The sequence below is a fragment of the Quercus lobata genome, chromosome 5, assembly GCF_001633185.2.
Source record: "Quercus lobata isolate SW786 chromosome 5, ValleyOak3.0 Primary Assembly, whole genome shotgun sequence".
Classification (NCBI taxonomy): Eukaryota; Viridiplantae; Streptophyta; class Magnoliopsida; order Fagales; family Fagaceae; genus Quercus; species Quercus lobata.
The window spans coordinates 51,094,368-51,113,188 of record NC_044908.1 but is presented as its reverse complement, the minus strand read 5'-3'; the positions used below and the strand labels follow the sequence as shown (position 1 = coordinate 51,113,188).

Genomic DNA, 18,821 nt, shown 5'->3' with positions numbered 1-18,821 from the left:
AGGCTATTGCATCAAATCCAGATTCACTCAACTACCTATTGTAAAAATTGAAAAAAACTAGAAAAAAAATAATAATTATAAACCCACATGATCGTAATTTAAAGACGTTTTCGGATTATATGTAAAGATCATCCATCAATTTGACATAAGCTTATTTCGCTTATTTATTTATTTTTTAAATTTAGTTAAATTATACTTGAAAATAAACTAATAATATTTTAAAAATCAGTATATATAAACAAACAATTTTTTTTTTTTTTTGGAGAAATATATAAACAAACAGGCTAAACGTTAAATGAAAAAGCAAACGACAAACCTAAAAAGCCAACAATAAATTTCGTGACAAGTATTTTTTTATTAAAAGTAATATGGAGAAATCTCATTTATCTTAGGTATGGGACGTAGTCCAAACTTTTGAAGATTCAAAAGCAAAAACAAAAATTATTGAATGCTAAGGGCCCTACTCTTTAAATTGTAGTGGGCGTTAACATTTAACAAGAATATCTACATATATGGTATATCTGACTTTCTGCACTTAATTTGCAAGCAGAGCTCGTGGAATAGCTAGCTAGTCGGCAGAGCAAACAATAATGGCAAGGCTTGTTCTTCCTTACATTAGCTTTATAGTGTTCTTGTTACTTATGTGCATGGCAACACAACCTGGAACAGGGACAACTCATAGTGATGAAGGTCAGGACATTCTTTGCTCTGCTTTCTATCTATCTATCTATCTTTATATAAATATATATATATATATATATATATATATATATATTTCTGTATATTTTTACTTCATATATAGGATCAAATCTGTTCTTTCAAACTGGACATCTATACATGCACTCAGCTGTGTTCAACAAAAATCGTCAACATTAGAAGAATTTAGAAGGAGTAGGCGAAAATAGTATCGTCGGTATCCAATATATTGCTCTGATTGATTATTTTTTTTCGATTGATTTAGTTCTATATAGATGTATCATGTGTGTCAGTGTGTGTTTGTTTCTTTAAAAAAAAAAAAAAAAAAGTTCTAAAAGGAAGTTTTGAAACCTCTAATAATTTTGTCACATCATATTAAAAAAAAAAAAAAGGTTTAGCAACGCACAATTTTAATCTAAAACAAAAAATTATAATTATTATTATTATTATTTAAAAAAAAAAAAAAAAAAACTTACAAACCCACCGAAATTTGGTTGGCCAGGAAATTGGTCATGGACATGAGAAAGACAGTTATATGGAAATTATATATATATATATTTATATATATAAATGATATATATGGACCTTTGTCTTTTCCAAACATGATATATCATCCACAGCCACAGGTTTCCTTCCAGGATTGAGACTCAGGAGATGCAATAATTTTTCAATGATTGAGAGCATCTGAGTTTAATTTTATTTTTTCAACTTTTCTCACCTAAGGTTAAGGTTGAGAATTAAAAATTTTAATTCTCAATCTCACACTCTTTTGCACAAGCTTAACTATAGAACGTGTTAAAAAAAAGAAAAAAGAAGAGCTTAACTATAGAACGGGAACGGGATTCAAATCTTTCCTTCATCGCCAACTTTGGTATGGACGGTGATTGATTTGTCTCCATACATGCTACCTGTGTGATTTTACTTTTGCATGTTTTTCAAATCTTTTGGGGATGAGAGTATTCACATTTGGGATGCTAAAAAATGTAGTATTTAGGATGCGTTCAGGATTTGAGATAAAGTTAGCTTATTTTACTTTTTAGCTTATTTTTCTCATAAATTGAGTTCCATTGCATTGTTAAGTGAGTTTTATTGCTCCAAAAGATAGTTTTTAACATTTTTTTTTACATACTTTTAGCAAAAAGTTTTTAACTTATAATAATCTGCCACTTAAAATTTATTATGAAAATATTGTGGATATAACATTTTTTATTTAAACTTTAATTAAGATTTTTATGATCATAATATTACATTATTTGAATTTATTACTTGGTAAGGAATTTGAATGCTATTGACAATATTAAATCTAAAGCCAACAAAAAAGGTAAAAGGTTAAAAGGAAATTGATTAAGTTTGATTTATCATGCAGTGAAAGCCCTTGGTGAAATAGCTGAACAATTGGGAAAGAAAGACTGGAATATGAATGTGGACCCATGCATAAATGACTCAAGTTGGTCAACACCAAAATTGGATTCGAGGCCATTGTACAACAATTCTCTCATTTGCAATTGCCTTGATAGTGTATGCCACGTCGTTGCATTGTAAGAAAAAGTTAAACTTTTATTTTGCTAATCAACCAAAAGAACAAACTTCATAGTGCGAAAACTTTCTCTTCGTTGGATGGAAGAAGTCGCAGCTGATTAGCTTATTAGGGTTAAAAGAACAAACTTTCTTTTAAATTTTTTTAATGTATTAAACTTTAAATTTTAGATGAGTACTTGGTTTTCCAGTTGGCTTACCTACTAAGACTTATTTAATTGAATTACCCATTTGGATCTTGTCCATTTAACCCAAATATTTACCCAAATTAAGTGGGTCATGGGTGAATTAATAGGTTTAGGTAAAAATTGCCAACTTGACTATATACACGTCTTATTGTATTGCTTGAGAAATTATACAATATGTAGAGTTTGTTTTATTCAATTGAAATTAAAGTCACAATTTATAAATCCGGACTTATTTCCATTGCTTTTGGAGCATGCGTAAAAGTGTGTAAAACAATTTATATGTAATAAATACTAATCTTTAATTTTTGGTTGGATGTACAACACATAATATTTATTTAATTTTTTCAAAATGAGATGGAAATAGAGCATTAATAAGAGATCTTATCCCAAAATTTTATTAATACTTTGCTCTTTTTCTCTCTCTTTCTCTCCCTCTTTATTCTAACCAATTCAAAATATCCTTGTCACGCAGGTTTCTTACAGGGCAGGATCTTGCCGGTGTGCTTCCACGATCTCTGGTGAAGCTACCCTACCTGAAGTCCCTGTAAGAAAGAGTACCCACTATTTGTTTTACTAATTACCACTCCCATATAATTGATTTAACCACATAATTGCACAATTTCCTCTTGATTATAGTGATCTCACTCGTAACTTCCTTAGTGGTAACATACCCCACGAATGGGTTTCTACAAAGTTGGAATTTTTGTAAGTGATTCCTTAGTTCATGTCCAAGACTAGCCATTAAAGGCTCATTCTTATTTAATTAAATGGATTTGTTACAGGTCCCTCTCTGTGAACAACTTATCAGGACCAATTCCAAACTTCCTGGGAAGCATTACGACACTTAGATATATGTAAGCTCTTATTTTATCATTCTTTCTCAAAAGTGCTCGAGTTGCTACCAATTTAACAACATAAAGCCTACAAACTGATGTGGCAATAAAAGTGATCAGTGGACTTCAATCACCTAATGAATGAATGCTTGAATTGTTTATTGGTCATTGGTGACACATCAGATTGCAAGCTCTACGCAAAACAAAATTGTAGTATTTCTATCATCACTCGTCATTTAGACAGTAAATTATGCCATACTTTCATTTGGTCTAATCGCCTTTAATATTTAAGAATATATTATACATTCAGGAGTATAGAGAACAATCTATTTTCAGGATTGGTTCCCATTGAGCTTGGAAAGTTGGTTAACTTGGAGAATCTGTGAGTTTCTTTGTGTTTTTTCCCTTAATTTTTCAAATGAATTTTTATTTGTCATTGATTTGCTTAATCCCAAACACATGAAACGTCCTCAACTTTAATTTTGGTGATTTTAGCATTCTTAGTACTAACAATCTCTCGGGAGAGTTGCCAGTTGCGCTTACTAGTTTGAACAATTTAACAGAACTGTAAGTGTTTAAAACCTTTTTCTGTGGTGATGGTACTTTTAGATTTTCTTTGAAAAAATCTTAGTCATTTTGGTGAGTAGCATTCTTCTTGTTTGTATTTTATTCATAATGTTTCTGTTTTGGGACACATGCAGTAGAATTAGCAGTAACAACTTCACTGGAAGAATGCTTGACTTTTTCCAAAGTTGGAAAAAACTTGAGAAATTGTATGTGCTTTTTCTTACATTCTTATCTAAATCTATTTAAAGTAAAAGGTTTTAGGTGTGATCTAAATCAATTTGAATTGTGTTATTAACAGAGAGATCCAAGCTAGTGGTTTTGAGGGGCCAATTCCTTCTAGCATTTCTATCTTGAGTAACTTAATAGAGCTGTGAGTTCTGCCTGCTAAGTTAGAGTTCTTGTGTCGCATAATCACTAGGATATGGTCATTTAATTTTTAAATTTAATATATTTTTTTTCCCTGAGGAACTAATAGTTATTGATGATGAAACTCCATGTAGAAGGATCAGTGACTTAGTTGGAGAGGGTTCAAATTTTCCAAACTTAAGTAGCATGACAGGCATGACAAAATTGTAAGCCTTTCTTTTGTTGTAAAGCGCAATGAATTGGAATGATACAAAGTTTATAGCAGGTTCACCTCACCTGATGTTTGTTTACATTGCAGGATGTTGAGGAGCTGTAATATTTATGGACAAATTCCTACATATATATCAAACATGACACAACTCCGAATTTTGTAGTTCTTCTATACTTTCTCTTTTTTCCCTCTTTTACTGGAAAATAAGTGAACTGCAGCCCAATACGACTGGACAAAACACGCTCAACTATCCCATTACTTATTATACATGCATATGAAAGTTCAAATCGAAATTGGAAATTAAGAAGTGTACAGACTTCAACTTTCGATAATTCTTTAATTTTTTAGATCTTAGAGGACATAATTATTTCAATAAAAATTGTGGCAAAAATCAAAATTAGAAAAGAAAAAATAAAAATTTTGGCAATACTTTATAAAGTTAAAAAAGAAACAAGGCTAAATTGGGTACTATTTGACAGAGATGTGGTACCCGAGCTAAAATTTATCTCCTCTGATTAAATGAATATTTTTGGTGTTTCTCTATCATTTTGTTTTCACAAAATATTATGTTTTCAATTTTACTTACATGCTTTTTAGTAGTGGGCATTTAGTAGTGTACAGTTATATAAACCATCTTTTCTGTTATTATGACATCTGTATTGTTATATTCTTGCAGAGATCTCAGCTTCAATAGATTGGAGGGACGTATTCCAGATTTGGGTGATCTAACAACGTTGGAGTTCATGTAAGCTTCACTACCAAACCCTTAATCAGATTCAATTGTAGAGTAAATTCAAACAAACAATTAAGCAGCTAGAGCACACAACAATATGTAACCTAAAAGGACCTTATATAACTGGGTTTGGATTTTGAGTTTTGGTCAACATCTATGGGTCAATCTGCGAGGAACTTCACTCCGCATACCTAAACTAGAATGGTCTCCATCTACTATCTTTCAGACTAACCTAAAAGGACCTAATTGGGCCTTTTAAGAAAATTTGGTATTCAAATATTACCAAAATTACATATGAAAATAGAGTAAGACCCCTAAATATAGTCATGCCATTAAATGTTTATTGATGATATTGTGTTCTCTTACTAAATAGGTATCTGACAAGCAACTTTCTCAATGGAACTATTCCAGACTGGATCAAGAGCAAAGACAGTCGCTTGTATGGTTTTATCCAAAATTCTACATCAATTTTGCAATTATGTGTGAATCTAGACAAAAATAAGTTTAGAGTCACAAAAAAATTCATAACTCTCAAGGTGGCAAGTTATTGATAGGTAAAAAAGTGACATCAATGATGGGCCTATATGAGAACCAATGAAACTTGCCAACTCAATTGTTGTGAAAATTGCTAGGATGCACAGACATTTCATTAAGGGTGCCATAGTCCTGTCGTGTCCGTGTCGTACCCGTGTCGTCACAGTGTCCAATCTGCTTTGTCATGTTATGATTTTTCAAAAATTGCTCGTGTCGCCATATTGTACCCGTACCTATACCTGTACCCATGTCCGTGTCCGTGCATCCTAGGAAAATTGTTGTGTTTGTAGAATTACTCTTGCACAAACATAGTTTTAATGTTACTAAATTGATGATATTAGAACAGTGTTATATGTAAGATATATTACTCTACAAGTTATCATACTGGTACTTTAGGGACTTTATACATTACCCAAAATCTTTTTTTTATTAGATAATTTCGAGAAGAAAGCCTACAATGATAGCATCGACTGACAATTAATTCAAACTTCAAAAGGACATATTTTCTGTGATGCTGTTTCTGAATTATTGAAATGGTTTCTTTTTACCAATTTTATATCCATTTTGAATCATTTAAGGTATTAATAATTTTAGCAAAATACTCTTATAAAGTACCCAATTGTTTTTTGTTGCGATTTGTAGTGAGTTATGTTAAGTGCATGTTTTTGTTGGGTCAATTCCTTGCTAAATTTGCTTATAACTAGTTCTCTCATTTTTATTCATTTTTTTCTTGGCATTATTGTTTTTGGTTAGAATGTACTTGAGCCAGGTCAAATCTTGGTCAAAGCTACATTCTGCAACCTGCCTGCGACCTGCTTAGCCTACAAGTTGACTTGTGGAAGCTAAAGATGGAGTCTTTTATTTATGCATGTAGCAACCAGCGGTCTTGAGTTGCATGCATACAGAATGTCTTGCACAGGCCTGATCTGATTTTTCCAACTTTAGCATATAAGCCAAGAGGCGCACACTCTGCTTGTTGGATGTGTGAAAAGAGTGTGAGCTAAGCTCATAAACCAAGAGAGAGCATTGTTAATCCCAACCTCTGTATAAGAGAGAACCTATGACGTTAGAGTGAAATTCTTTCATTCTTTCTTCTCCTTTCCCTCTCACCATTGATATATCTTAGAGAGGATACTTTAACCATCACATTCTTCACCCTATTTAAGTGTTAGAGAATTGATTAGTTTGGAAACCGTTGGAGCTATCTGAAATCCAAATCAAGTTTGGTGGCTTTCCATTGGTGGCTCAGTGGTGATGACTCTGGGAAGCTAGATGAAGAAAGGGCTCAGTGAATTTGGTTGCTAGCTGAAGCTTGAAAGGCTCAGGTACTTGGGGGGATATAGATTTGGAGGGTTTGTAATCATCTTTGTACTACAACTATTCATACTAGTTGAGTTTTTTGACAGTGGTGTTGGCACAGAGGTTTTTTTCCACCCAGGTGCTTAGGTTTTCCTCTTCGTAAACATGTCTTCATGTTTACATGTGGTTTGATTTATTTTCCACTTTTTCATATTGTTATTTATACACTATAGTTCATTCTTGAATATGCTTGCAATATGAAATTTTGGCTAAACACATTTATTGGACTAATTGGTTGATTTTGTCTAATTTTGTTTAAGCTGTAAAATTTAATTAAGGGATCTAAATATTATGCTAAGGTGATAGTAGCATTTCTCAATTCTAATATAATAATTGCACTTTCTGTGCAGCCAAACAGATCTTTCTTACAATAATTTGTCAGAGCACTCTGCACCATCCTGTCGAGAAAATTTGTAAGTTTCTGCCTACTGGAGCTTTTACACACTTTTCTCTCTTCATAACCTCTCCAGTTTTCTGAAACTAACTGATTTTTCCATTGCACCAGAAATTTGTTCAAAAGCTTTTCTGGAAGGGACAACACGTAAGCTTCAAATTTGTAGACTGTTAAGAAGAACCAAAGCTTTTTTTTTTTTTTTTTTCCTTCTTCACTTTTTTGTTGAATAACTGACACTCTTTATCTATTTCACTGATTAAGAATACTTAGTGAATGCCTGAAGGACTTTCCATGTTCAAAAGGTAATCATAGATCCATTCAAATTGAGTAGTTTCCTACCAAAATGAATAAAATTTTTTGGTTAAATATCTAATCTTGTACATAATAAGTACATAAATTAACAATACAATGGATACTTTGTTGTTGTTCTATCATGTCCGTTTGTATTTGATCAATGATAGGGTGCATCATCTATGTAGATCGGTATTCTTTGCATATAAATTGTGGTGGGAAAGCAACCACTATTGGAAACATAATGTATGAAGAGGATGATGACTCAGCTGGTGCTGCAGTATTTGTACCTGTGAGGGAGAGGGAGAATTGGGGATTCAGTAGCACTGGAAATTTTTGGGATGTCACTACCCCAAATAACTATGTAGCAAAGAATGTATCTGCACTTACAATGAAAGAGTCTGAATTGTACACAAGTGCACGCCTATCTCCTCTTTCAATCACATATTATGCTCGCTGCTTAGCAAACGGACGTTATAAAGTGAAACTTCACTTTGCGGAGATAGTATTCAGAGACAACAGATCTTTTGACAGTCTTGGAAGGCGGATATTTGATGTTTATATCCAGGTATTCCATCAAATTTATTTTTATCTATATGTTATAGTGGAGGAGTTGAATGAATTGATTTGCTGCAGGAGGAACTGGTGATGAAAGATTTTGATATTGAAAACACTGCACAAGGGGTTGATAAAGCAGTTGTTAAGAAATTTAATGCAGTTGTTGAAAATAGCGTTTTGATGATTCGCTTTTATTGGGCTGGGAAAGGGACAACAGCTGCGCCAGAGGCAGGAACATATGGTCCTCTCATTTCAGCTATCTCTGTGGAATCTGGTAACTGGATTGGAGATTAAGAATCTTGGCGTTGTCCAACTTCTTCCACATTCAGATTAAATTGATGAAAAATAGCAATTTATTGGAAGTAGAACACCATAATTATCTGCATTTAAAAAGAAAGACTCAAAACCAGGTTAACGTGCATTTAGATGGAAGACAACCAAAACTTTATAATAACTATGCCCTGCCAAGTTTTCTTTGAACCATTAGTTGCAATCTTGCTTTGGATTTTTATGGTGTGACGTATATTTCAGAATGCAATCTTATAATCACTGTTCTTCACTATTTTTCTTTCTATAGGTTTCAGTCACCTTAATGATAAGATGAAGATAACCATTGTGGTTGGAGTTGTAGTTTTGGCGCTACTTCTCATTTTTATGATTTTGGGCATTCTTCGGTGGAAAGGCTATTTGGGAGGGAGGATATCAAGGGAAAAAGGTAACCTGGGAAAATATTGATGTAAAGATTAGAAATGACAGTATTCATTTTCTCCATCTATGGCAGGAAGTTAGAACAATGTATAGAAAAAGTATACAAGGGCTCGTATGTTATTGCAGTTCAATATTTTTTTTTTCCATATCATTCCACAGATGATCAGCTTTCCAAAATACACTTTGAAAAGAAACCGCATGATTGTGGGATTACAGAGTGTTAAGCATATGAACTTATCCTGAGATTTGCATGATGATTGGAGTGATTTAATTCTACCTATGATGATAAATGAGCGCATGGAATTATGCAAAATCCTATATCATTTCTTTTTTGTAAAATCTGCATATAGTAATTTTTAAAATGAATATTGCATGGATGGTGTAGGCTAGCTGTAGTTGAGCAATTGTCTGATGAAGTGCGTAAATTAAGTTTCTGGGAGGAAAGGTTATCAACTTTGAAAAGAATTCAGTTTTGACATGTCCTCAAAGTTGCATGAAATTTGGTTTGTCTGTTTAATATTCTTATTTTAGTTGCAAAATGATCTAGTGTTAAGGGTTAAGCACATCTCATTCCATAATAAATTAATGGAATATCACACCTCTTTCATTTAGTTTTTTGAACTTCTTGTTATTGCTGTACAGAAGTAAGAAAGAAGCAAAAGGAAAAATCTATCAACTTTGGGTTTTCAGTACCTGTTCATATATCTTCTTTTTGTATCTTACAGCTTCTGTTTGATCAACTACAATAGAGTGCCTTCTAAAAGCATTTTTTTTTTTTTTTTCTCATTCTTTAAGAAGTCTGTAACAAGTCAAGAGGCACACAAATATTTGGTTAAAAATTGGATATGTTTTACTGTTGGATGTAGTGTGAAATCTTAGCCTGATGCCTTTTACAGAGTTAAGAAGATTAGATCTCCAAACTGGCTTTTTTACATATAGACAAATAAAAGCTGCCACTAATAACTTCAATGCTGCAAACAAGATTGGAGAAGGTGGTTTTGGATCAGTTTACAAGGTATCTGAGAACTTTTTCTCTATTCTAGAATGAATTTTTTTTCCATCCTTTTCCTTGTTCTTCTTATTGATCATTGACATTTGGAGAAATACATACAAGAAAATGTTTATTTTTCAATTCTTGATGCAGGGTATACTATTAGATGGTACTGTAATTGCGGTTAAACAACTTTCATCAAAATCAAAGCAAGGAAGTCGTGAATTTGTGAATGAAATAGGCATTATGTCTGGTTTACAACATCCAAATCTGGTTAGATTGTATGGATGTTGTATTGCAGGAAAACAATTATTGTTGGTATATGAGTATATGGAAAACAATAGCCTTGCACATACTTTGCTTGGTAAGACAATGTTTTATACCTTACCATTGATTTTATGTTGATAATAGAATAATGAGGACAAAACAATAATGATGAAGTTCATTGATTGGGTTCTGAACATAAATTTCAGGTCCTGCAGATAGTCAGTTAAAATTGGATTGGCCTGCAAGGCAGAAAATATCTGTTGGCATAGCAAGAGGTCTAGCTTTCTTGCATGAGGAATCAACACTGAAAATTGTTCATAGAGACATCAAATCTACTAATGTGTTGCTTGACAGGGACCTTAACCCTAAGATCTCTGACTTTGGTTTGGCCAAGCTCGACGAAGATGAGAACACACTCATTAAAACTAGAATTGCTGGAACAATGTGAGCTATCACCCTTTCTTTTGGCCCCTCTTAACTTCCTTTGGAGTTTATTTTACCCCAATTCATTTCTATTTTATCACCTCTGCTAATGCAATCAAGTAGCCATAAGAAGTAGAACACCTTAAATGCACCTAAGTACCAAGAGAAAACCTTAAATCCACAAGGCAAAGGTCCGAGAAGAAATTTATCACTGAAATTATATTACTAAACTTGAAGCTTAGTGGGCTATAGCCACTAGCTTATATAGGAAAACACTGGGGCAACCATAGGTGGTTGGGAAACCCCAAATAAACCGTAGTTTGTGTTAGGCACGGAATTAGGCTAAAAAAAAATTGGAAATATTCTCAAAAACTACAAAATTGAGAATATTAGAAAAGATGACATTACAAATTTTAGGAAACGTCCCATAATTAACAAGAAAGCTAGACCTCTTGCCATGAACAGTATGGGACAAGAGAGGGATAGAACAAGGGATCAACAGGTCAAATACTGATACAATGACCAACAGGTTATGCTTCTTTCACCTGTCATTCCTGGATTTTATATTTTATTTATTTACAATTTAGATTATAGTTTTCCAATTTATTATATTACCCCCTCTCAATATATTTTTATTCGATAATTTTATTAGAGGTTCAAAAACTATGCTTTTTACATGTGAATATATAATTTATTAATTTATTTTGAAAATGATTTTATTTTAGATAATTTTTTTATTTGAAAGATTACTAAACACAATTTTTTTTACACTTGTTTATGCTTTATTAACCATATAAAAATGGTGAAAATTCATTTGAAAGTTGTTTAATTTTTTTAGACATATTTTTAGGAAATATTTGTTAATGTTTGCCATTTTAATACATTTATTTGTATTTTATTAATATTAAATTAATTATGACATCATTAAGGTTTGACCTCGGTTGAACCTCAGTCTAACCTTAAAAACTTTGAACCTCTTCTTTTTTTGTTCATTAAATGGTCTGGGTCTAAAAACCATGAGTTTTACTCCCCACCTCACTTCCTTTCAAGTCACAAAATTTCATGTGATTTTGCTACCAGCTCCATGGATTTCTATTAGTGTATTTTCACTTGCTGAGCTTTTTGTGTTGCAACTTATGATCATTCCTCTACTAGAGGAAAGGTAAGGTTGTCTATTCTATATAATCTTCTATAGATATCTATTATGAGTTATTAACTAAATCAAACACAAAATATTAAATCAAACATAAACTAAAGGGCCAAACATGGAAATTTTAAATCATACATGAAGGGGCGAAATAAAAATTTTAAAATATAAAGGGTCAGTATGAAAACGAAACTAACACGAAGGGTCAAAATGAAAATTTTGAAACGTAAAGAGCCAAATTGCAAACAACTCTAAAACAATCAATATTCGTAATGCAAGAATTTTTGTATATGAAGAAACCGATCGCCCTGGCAAAGGTGGCACTTAAATCTCCTAATGTGGTTTTCAACTCAAAAAAAGCGTCTTTTATTTTTCTAGAAAATTTAAAGCCAAAGGAGTACTTTAGTCAAATATGTTCCTATTTTGAGTCAAGAATTGAGTTTCTTTCTTTGATTCATCAATTGCCCATAACCTTCTAAAACAGCTTCCACCTAGTGATTTCTATTTATGGACTTCACATAGAAATCCAACCTTTATCCAAGCTTTTGGAACATTCACGTGTGAGTGATGGAGTTAATTAAGAAGTGATGTCTCATATTGGATATAACCCACAATGGGTGGTTAGTATAACACAATTGAGCTCAAATCCATCTTTAAATAAATATTTTGAGTTAAGTGATGTCATTATATGTTATATTAACTTCTTAATTTGAAGTCTCGCTAAGGTCTCTATGGTGGTGTGCAGTAAGGTGGTAAGGTTATCACAATCCCTTTTGCAATTGGAGCTAGGACAAGGTGCGCGTACTTTGAGCCCACACAAGTGTGCATCATAGTAAGCAAGCCCATAAAGCCCCCACAAATGATCTTGGAAAGAGGCCTAACAAAATATTATCGCCAATGATAGTAGATCAAAATAGGACAATGCAACAAGAGGTTCCTATGGAAGTGGGCATGTGGGGTGCTCATGAATGAGTATATGGGGATAACACGTGGCTCTTGTGGATGGTGTATGAGAGGAACATGGATGATGCACAAGAGAAGAAGAGCACATAGGAAAGAAGGAGCAAGTAAGACTTGTTCGTGGCCTACAAAGAGGCAATGGCTCACACGTGAGGGATAGATTGTTAGGAATAGATGTGTTTGGATGTCCCACATGGAGAAAATTTAAATGAGTAAGGGAATTAATATAACATAACTAGGTCCAAACCCTTAGGCTTAAGCTTTTGGGTTAAATGGTGTTCTTATATGTTATACTAACTTATCAATTAGAGTTTCCACAAAGTTCTATCTCCCCAAAAACTAATGAGCATTCATTAGTGAGTCCCACCGAGTAGAATGAGGAAAACTCCCATGTCCACTATGTAAAAGGTTCAACTTAGTGGTGGATCTAAGGCACTTGTGCTTGATAGTGACTCACATTATTGTGGAAGGAAGACTTGTATGTTTACTCTACTCATGGTTGAGTAAAGGGCATCCTATCAGTGATGGTAATGCATGACACCATGAATTGTTAAGAAAAAGACTTCCATTTAAGTGGGAGACTAACTAAAGTGTAGTCAAAAGTGTCCTAGTAGAAGGCTCACATGTGGAGGGAGGATTTTGTTACAATATTCGCATGTGAGTGATGTGGTTAATTAAGAGGTGAAGTCCTACATAGGATAATAACCACAAGAGTGAGTGGTTAATATAACATAATTGGGTTCAAACCCATTGGTTTAAGCTTTTGGATTAAATAGTATCCCTATAATTGAAATCTCCCAAGATGTTATCTCCTAACACAAGCCTATCATACAAACCACCAAAGGAGAAAATTGAGCATGAATAGTGACAATAGCAATTAGAAGAATATTTTTTTTATTGATGTTAAAAAATTGGTCACCAAAGTATACGGGGAGTATACAATTGGGGACATGCAATCAATCACTTAAATTACATAGATCTATCAAATCACTAACTGAAAATATAGTATAATTACACAAAACATACATCCAATCCAACAAATTATAAAGAAAAATAGTTTAAGGTCAAGCAAACTTCTCTCTAAATCCTCAAAACATTAGTTATTCCTCTCCCCCTCCAAATACACCACATCAAATAGTGAGGGATAGCCAACCAAATCCGACCATTTTGATGATGACCAAAATGCCATTGCCAAAAAGCTAGTAACTCAACAACAGTCTTTGACATCTTCCAACAAACTCTAAACAAGCCAAACACCATAGACCATAAATTAGTAGCAATAGGTCAATGGAGTAATAGGTGTTCAACTATTCCCTGTTTCATTTACACATGTAGCACCAACCCAAAATCAAAACATTGTTCCTGAAAATTATTAGTTATCAAAATTTTCCCAAGGCAATAGTCCATATAAAAAAGCAACTCTAAACGGGATCTTGGACTTTTGTATGCTTCTCCAAGGGAATGACTGGTCATTAGCATTAAGCAAGACCTGATAGTACCTGCTAATCCCAAAACTCTTTTTCTTAGCTAGAATCCAATAAATCTTTTCCTCCCTACTTCTCTTCACTAAAGTGCTATTGATGGAGTCCATAATATTTGATGGGCACTCTAATTCCCAATCTTGAATAGCTCTTATGAAATTCACATCCTAACGAAGGACCCTAATGGTGAATTTCATAAGATCAACCGCACTAGCCTTCTTATCGTTGGTAATCCAAAATACTTAAAGAAAGCACATCATTGGAGAGCTCCTCCCACACCACAAATCCTACTAAATCTTCACTCTATACCCATCCCTTACTTCATACTGGATAAAATTGGGTCAGCCTCATCTTATAGTCTTCCACAAACTATCTCCATAAGGAGCAAAAACTTAATTGGAACACCAATTGCCCCCCTCACAAGCATACTTTTCCTCAATTAACCCTCCTCCAAAGCGCATCCCTTTTGATCTCAAATCTCCACAACCATTTCCCTTATAAACCTTCATTGAAATGCCTCAAACTCCTAATGGCCAACCCTCTTGTTGGAAAGGATCACCAACCTTAGTCCAATTCACCAGATGAAATTTGGACTCATTCTCAAAACCACTCCATAAAAAGTTTTTCTGAAATTATTCAATTCGATTAGCCACATCAGCTAGAATAGGAAATAAAGAGAAGAAATACTGGAAAATTAGATAGAGTACTTTTAATTAAAGTGACTCTACGTCCCTTGGATAAGTATAACTGTTTCATTTTGCAAACTGCCCTTCCACCTTCTCTAAAATAGCATTCCAAATCATCGTTTCCTTAAATTTATCACCCAAAGGAAGGCCTAAATATTCATTGGAAGCGAGCCCCACTTACAACCTAAGACATCCACCAACTCCTCAATGTTAGGAATCACCCCCATTTGAACCAATTTAGACTTACCCAAGTTTATTTTTAATCCCGACACAGCCTTTGAACCAGATAAACACTAAATGAATTATCAGAAGTTAATCCATATCAGCACCACAAAAAATCAAAGTATTATTTGCAAAGAGACAATACTACACCATCAAAGTGTTTCCTACTAAATTACCCACACTAAGACCTGACAAGCGACCTTCATTCATAGCCTTATCCAACATTCTGCTAATTGCATCTATAACTATGACAAACAGCAAAGGAGACAAGGTGTCTCCCCTATATAAGGATAGAGATCCGAACCATGTATAGGCATAACTGGAATAAAACAAAATGGGTAGGGCCTAGGATTTGTTTGGAATTAGCACCAAGTAGTGAAAATAGAAAAAATTCAGCCAATAAGTCAAAACCAAGCATGGGAGAATGATACCCAAGAATCAGTACATAGATTTTCTTGGAATTAGCACCAAGCACAAGAAGAATTCAACTCAAATTACATTAAGTAAATATTTTTTCACACTAGTTCACACACATATTCACAATTGATGTGAGAATGTCCACATTTTAAAATTATCAGACATTTTAACACATAAAAGTAGATGATGAGAAAAAAAAAAAAAAAAAATCCTTACATTAATCCATGACCAACTGGCTACAATAAGGAATCATGTGCTTCACAATAGGCTCTCCAAATTTCACATTGGAGATAGAAAGAAAATAAACTCATAATAAGATTACATAAGATATGAAGGTAAAAATCAAATCCCAAATCCCTCTAATAGCATCAATTAGGGTTAATCAACATACCACTGGTGAGTGTGATGCAGCGATAGGAAGCCCTCAAAAGGACCCATAATTTTGAACCACGTGCCAAGAGGTCGTGAATTCAAGTACTAGTACTGACCCATACTTCCTAATATGCAGAAATTGTAATAATGGAGTCAAGTGGTGGCACACCCTGCTATATCTCCCTTAGGCTTACCAATATATCTAAGTGACAATGTACCATGAGGCATGATTCGCGTGAAGCGATGATTACACATGCGAGTCCCTTTTTTTCTTTTGAAAAAAAAGAGTTAACCAACATCAATCAGGTTCAACAAAATGAATCAGTACTAATTACTAATAGGCCTAATTTAGGATTCGCACCACAATATCTACTGCTCCACACACCCAGCACACCTTCCCCACCCCCCACCAAAAAAAAAAAAAAAGGAGAAAAAAACGATTTATCTTTGACGGCAATTACTCAAGCACTTTGATCCATTTTGCCACTTTCAAAAAACGTAACTCTCTAATTTAATATACGTATTAGTTGTTACTCTTACTTTTTTTTTTTTTTCTTTGGTTTCAATTATTACAAATTTTCTTCTAAACACAAACTATTACTAATTTTATTACGTAGACCTTACAAAACTGATGAGTCAACTTTTAAAACATAAACCAAGAAAGTAATTAAGAATTTAATTATTATATTGCTAATTTGGCACCAATCACATTTGTTTATACTTTTGTAAGATTTTTGTAATAAAATTTGTAGTAGGTCTAATATTTTCCTTTATTGTTTTTATTATCACTTCTAGTTCAGTGAAGCTAAACTCTCTCGTATGGTGGCTGTCTTAATTACATGATCGCATGCTTAATAAAAGTTGAGAGTTAACTGCTGCTGGTCCTGTTGGATTTAGAAATTTATACAATCATACTAGTGAACCAAATAGCATAACTGAATGTATATGTTGCAGGGGTTATATGGCACCAGAATATGTATTATGGGGTATTTTAACTTACAAGGCAGATGTTTATAGTTTTGGAGTTGTTGTATTGGAAATTGTTGCTGGGAAGAACAACTGGAAACATGGACCAAACGAGAACCCCGCATGTCTTCTAGATTGGGTAAGATACTTCCTTTCCATGTTGTTTTGAAACTTCGCAGCTAAAAGCACCACATGAAACATGAACCCAGGTTGTATCTTTTGGAGCTACACCGTTTGAAACTCTGACTAGGTCAACCTGCTTTATGCTTCGCTGGGCTCAAGGTGGAAAATCATCATACATAATTTAGCTGAAATTGTCTGACCCCCACTTATATGAGGCAAGAATTTAGCCGATTGAACAATATTTTATGATTGCATCTTCAAGGCTCAAGTTGCATAACTAATTATTCGTTGAAATCTAAGTGATGTGCTGATAATGCCTTAACGTTTTGTTAAAATTCTTCAACACATTGGAAAAGTAAACTATATTTTGCAAAAAAATAAAATGAAAAGGATGAATTTCACAACTAAAAAGAAGTTGTTAATAATTGCTTTATATTTAAATTATAAAAACTATTCTTTTGTTAATTTACTCACTTATTTTTTCATCATTTTTTTATATAATATAGAAATTATACTATAGCCTAATCTAAGTGTATATGTGCGTTAAACTTCCTCTTAGAGACTTGAACTCTAACATTTTCTCCTACACTCTACAAGCACTTAATATTTGTAGAGTGACCATCACGCTAAAAGTGCGCAGTGATATTTTGTCATCATTTGAATAAGAATCCTATAGGTTTGCTCATTAATAGAAAATTGCAAAAGTAAATCACTTTTTTTTTTCATTGGTTTCCTTCTCACTTCCAAACTCTCTTCTTTGCCCCGTCAGGCCATCATTTTACATCAGAAAGGGAAGCTGATGGAGCTTGTAGATCCAGAATTGGGGTCTGAGTTCAGTAAGGAAGAGGCACTTAGAATGATTAAGGTAGCTTTATTATGCATTAATCCATCACCAGTGCTTAGGCCCACCATGAGTGCCGTAGTGAGCATGCTTGAAGGACAAACAGTCGTTGATGAATTGAACATGGATCTAAGAGTTTATGGTAATGAATGGACGTTTGATTCCTTAAGTGACCAATTTGGTCAGAGCCAACGGGAAAGCTCAATGGAAATTCAGAGCCTCACTCAGTCGTTAAAGGCTAGATGGATTGGGTCTTCTTCTACATCTGCCCCAGGATCTCTATCCCACTAATCTTGACTCTCGGTAACATATATAATCAACTAAGCATGCCATCTTGCTTCTTTGACAAGTAATATGTGCTTGTTTAATGATAAGAAACTATATATTTGTTTCAATAACTCCCAAAGATAAATGGATTAGCTATGTGACTGTAAGTCTTGTGATTCATTAGTCTCAAGTTTCTCATCATGTGATCTTGAGTTTGGCTCCCTCCATTAGTATATAGCCAACTCCCTGGCTCCTTGCAGTTACCTAAAAGATTTATTCATGAATGTGCAACAGGACGATTGCCTATGCCTATTGCTCCAAACAGCCTATGGACTAGATAGGTTTCAAAAAGATTTGGATATCTGTTTAAAATAGAAAAAGAAAAGAAAAGATCAGCTATGTGGTTTCAACTTTCAACTCCAACATTTGTAAGAGGAACTCAATATATTTTTCACAAACTGAAGAATTGTTCCGTCTCAATATGACTACATGTGGCCCTAGATATCTATAGTGTTGAGCTTGCAATCATTATTAATTATAGAGATGCATATACTCTTCTTGTGCATCTGCCCTGGATCTTTATCCTATAAATCTTGATTCCTGGTAATGTAAGCATGCTAATGCCCTCTAAGCTTATAAGACAGGTAAATGTTTGTTTAATGATAAGAAACTATATTTATTTCA

General features: G+C 33.6%; 1 pseudogene; it reads left to right on the top strand.

The window, feature by feature from the left end:
- Positions 1–512: 512 nt before the first annotated feature.
- LOC115992953 lies at positions 513–18,595 on the top strand (annotated as a pseudogene).
- The last annotated feature ends 226 nt before the right edge of the window (positions 18,596–18,821 follow it).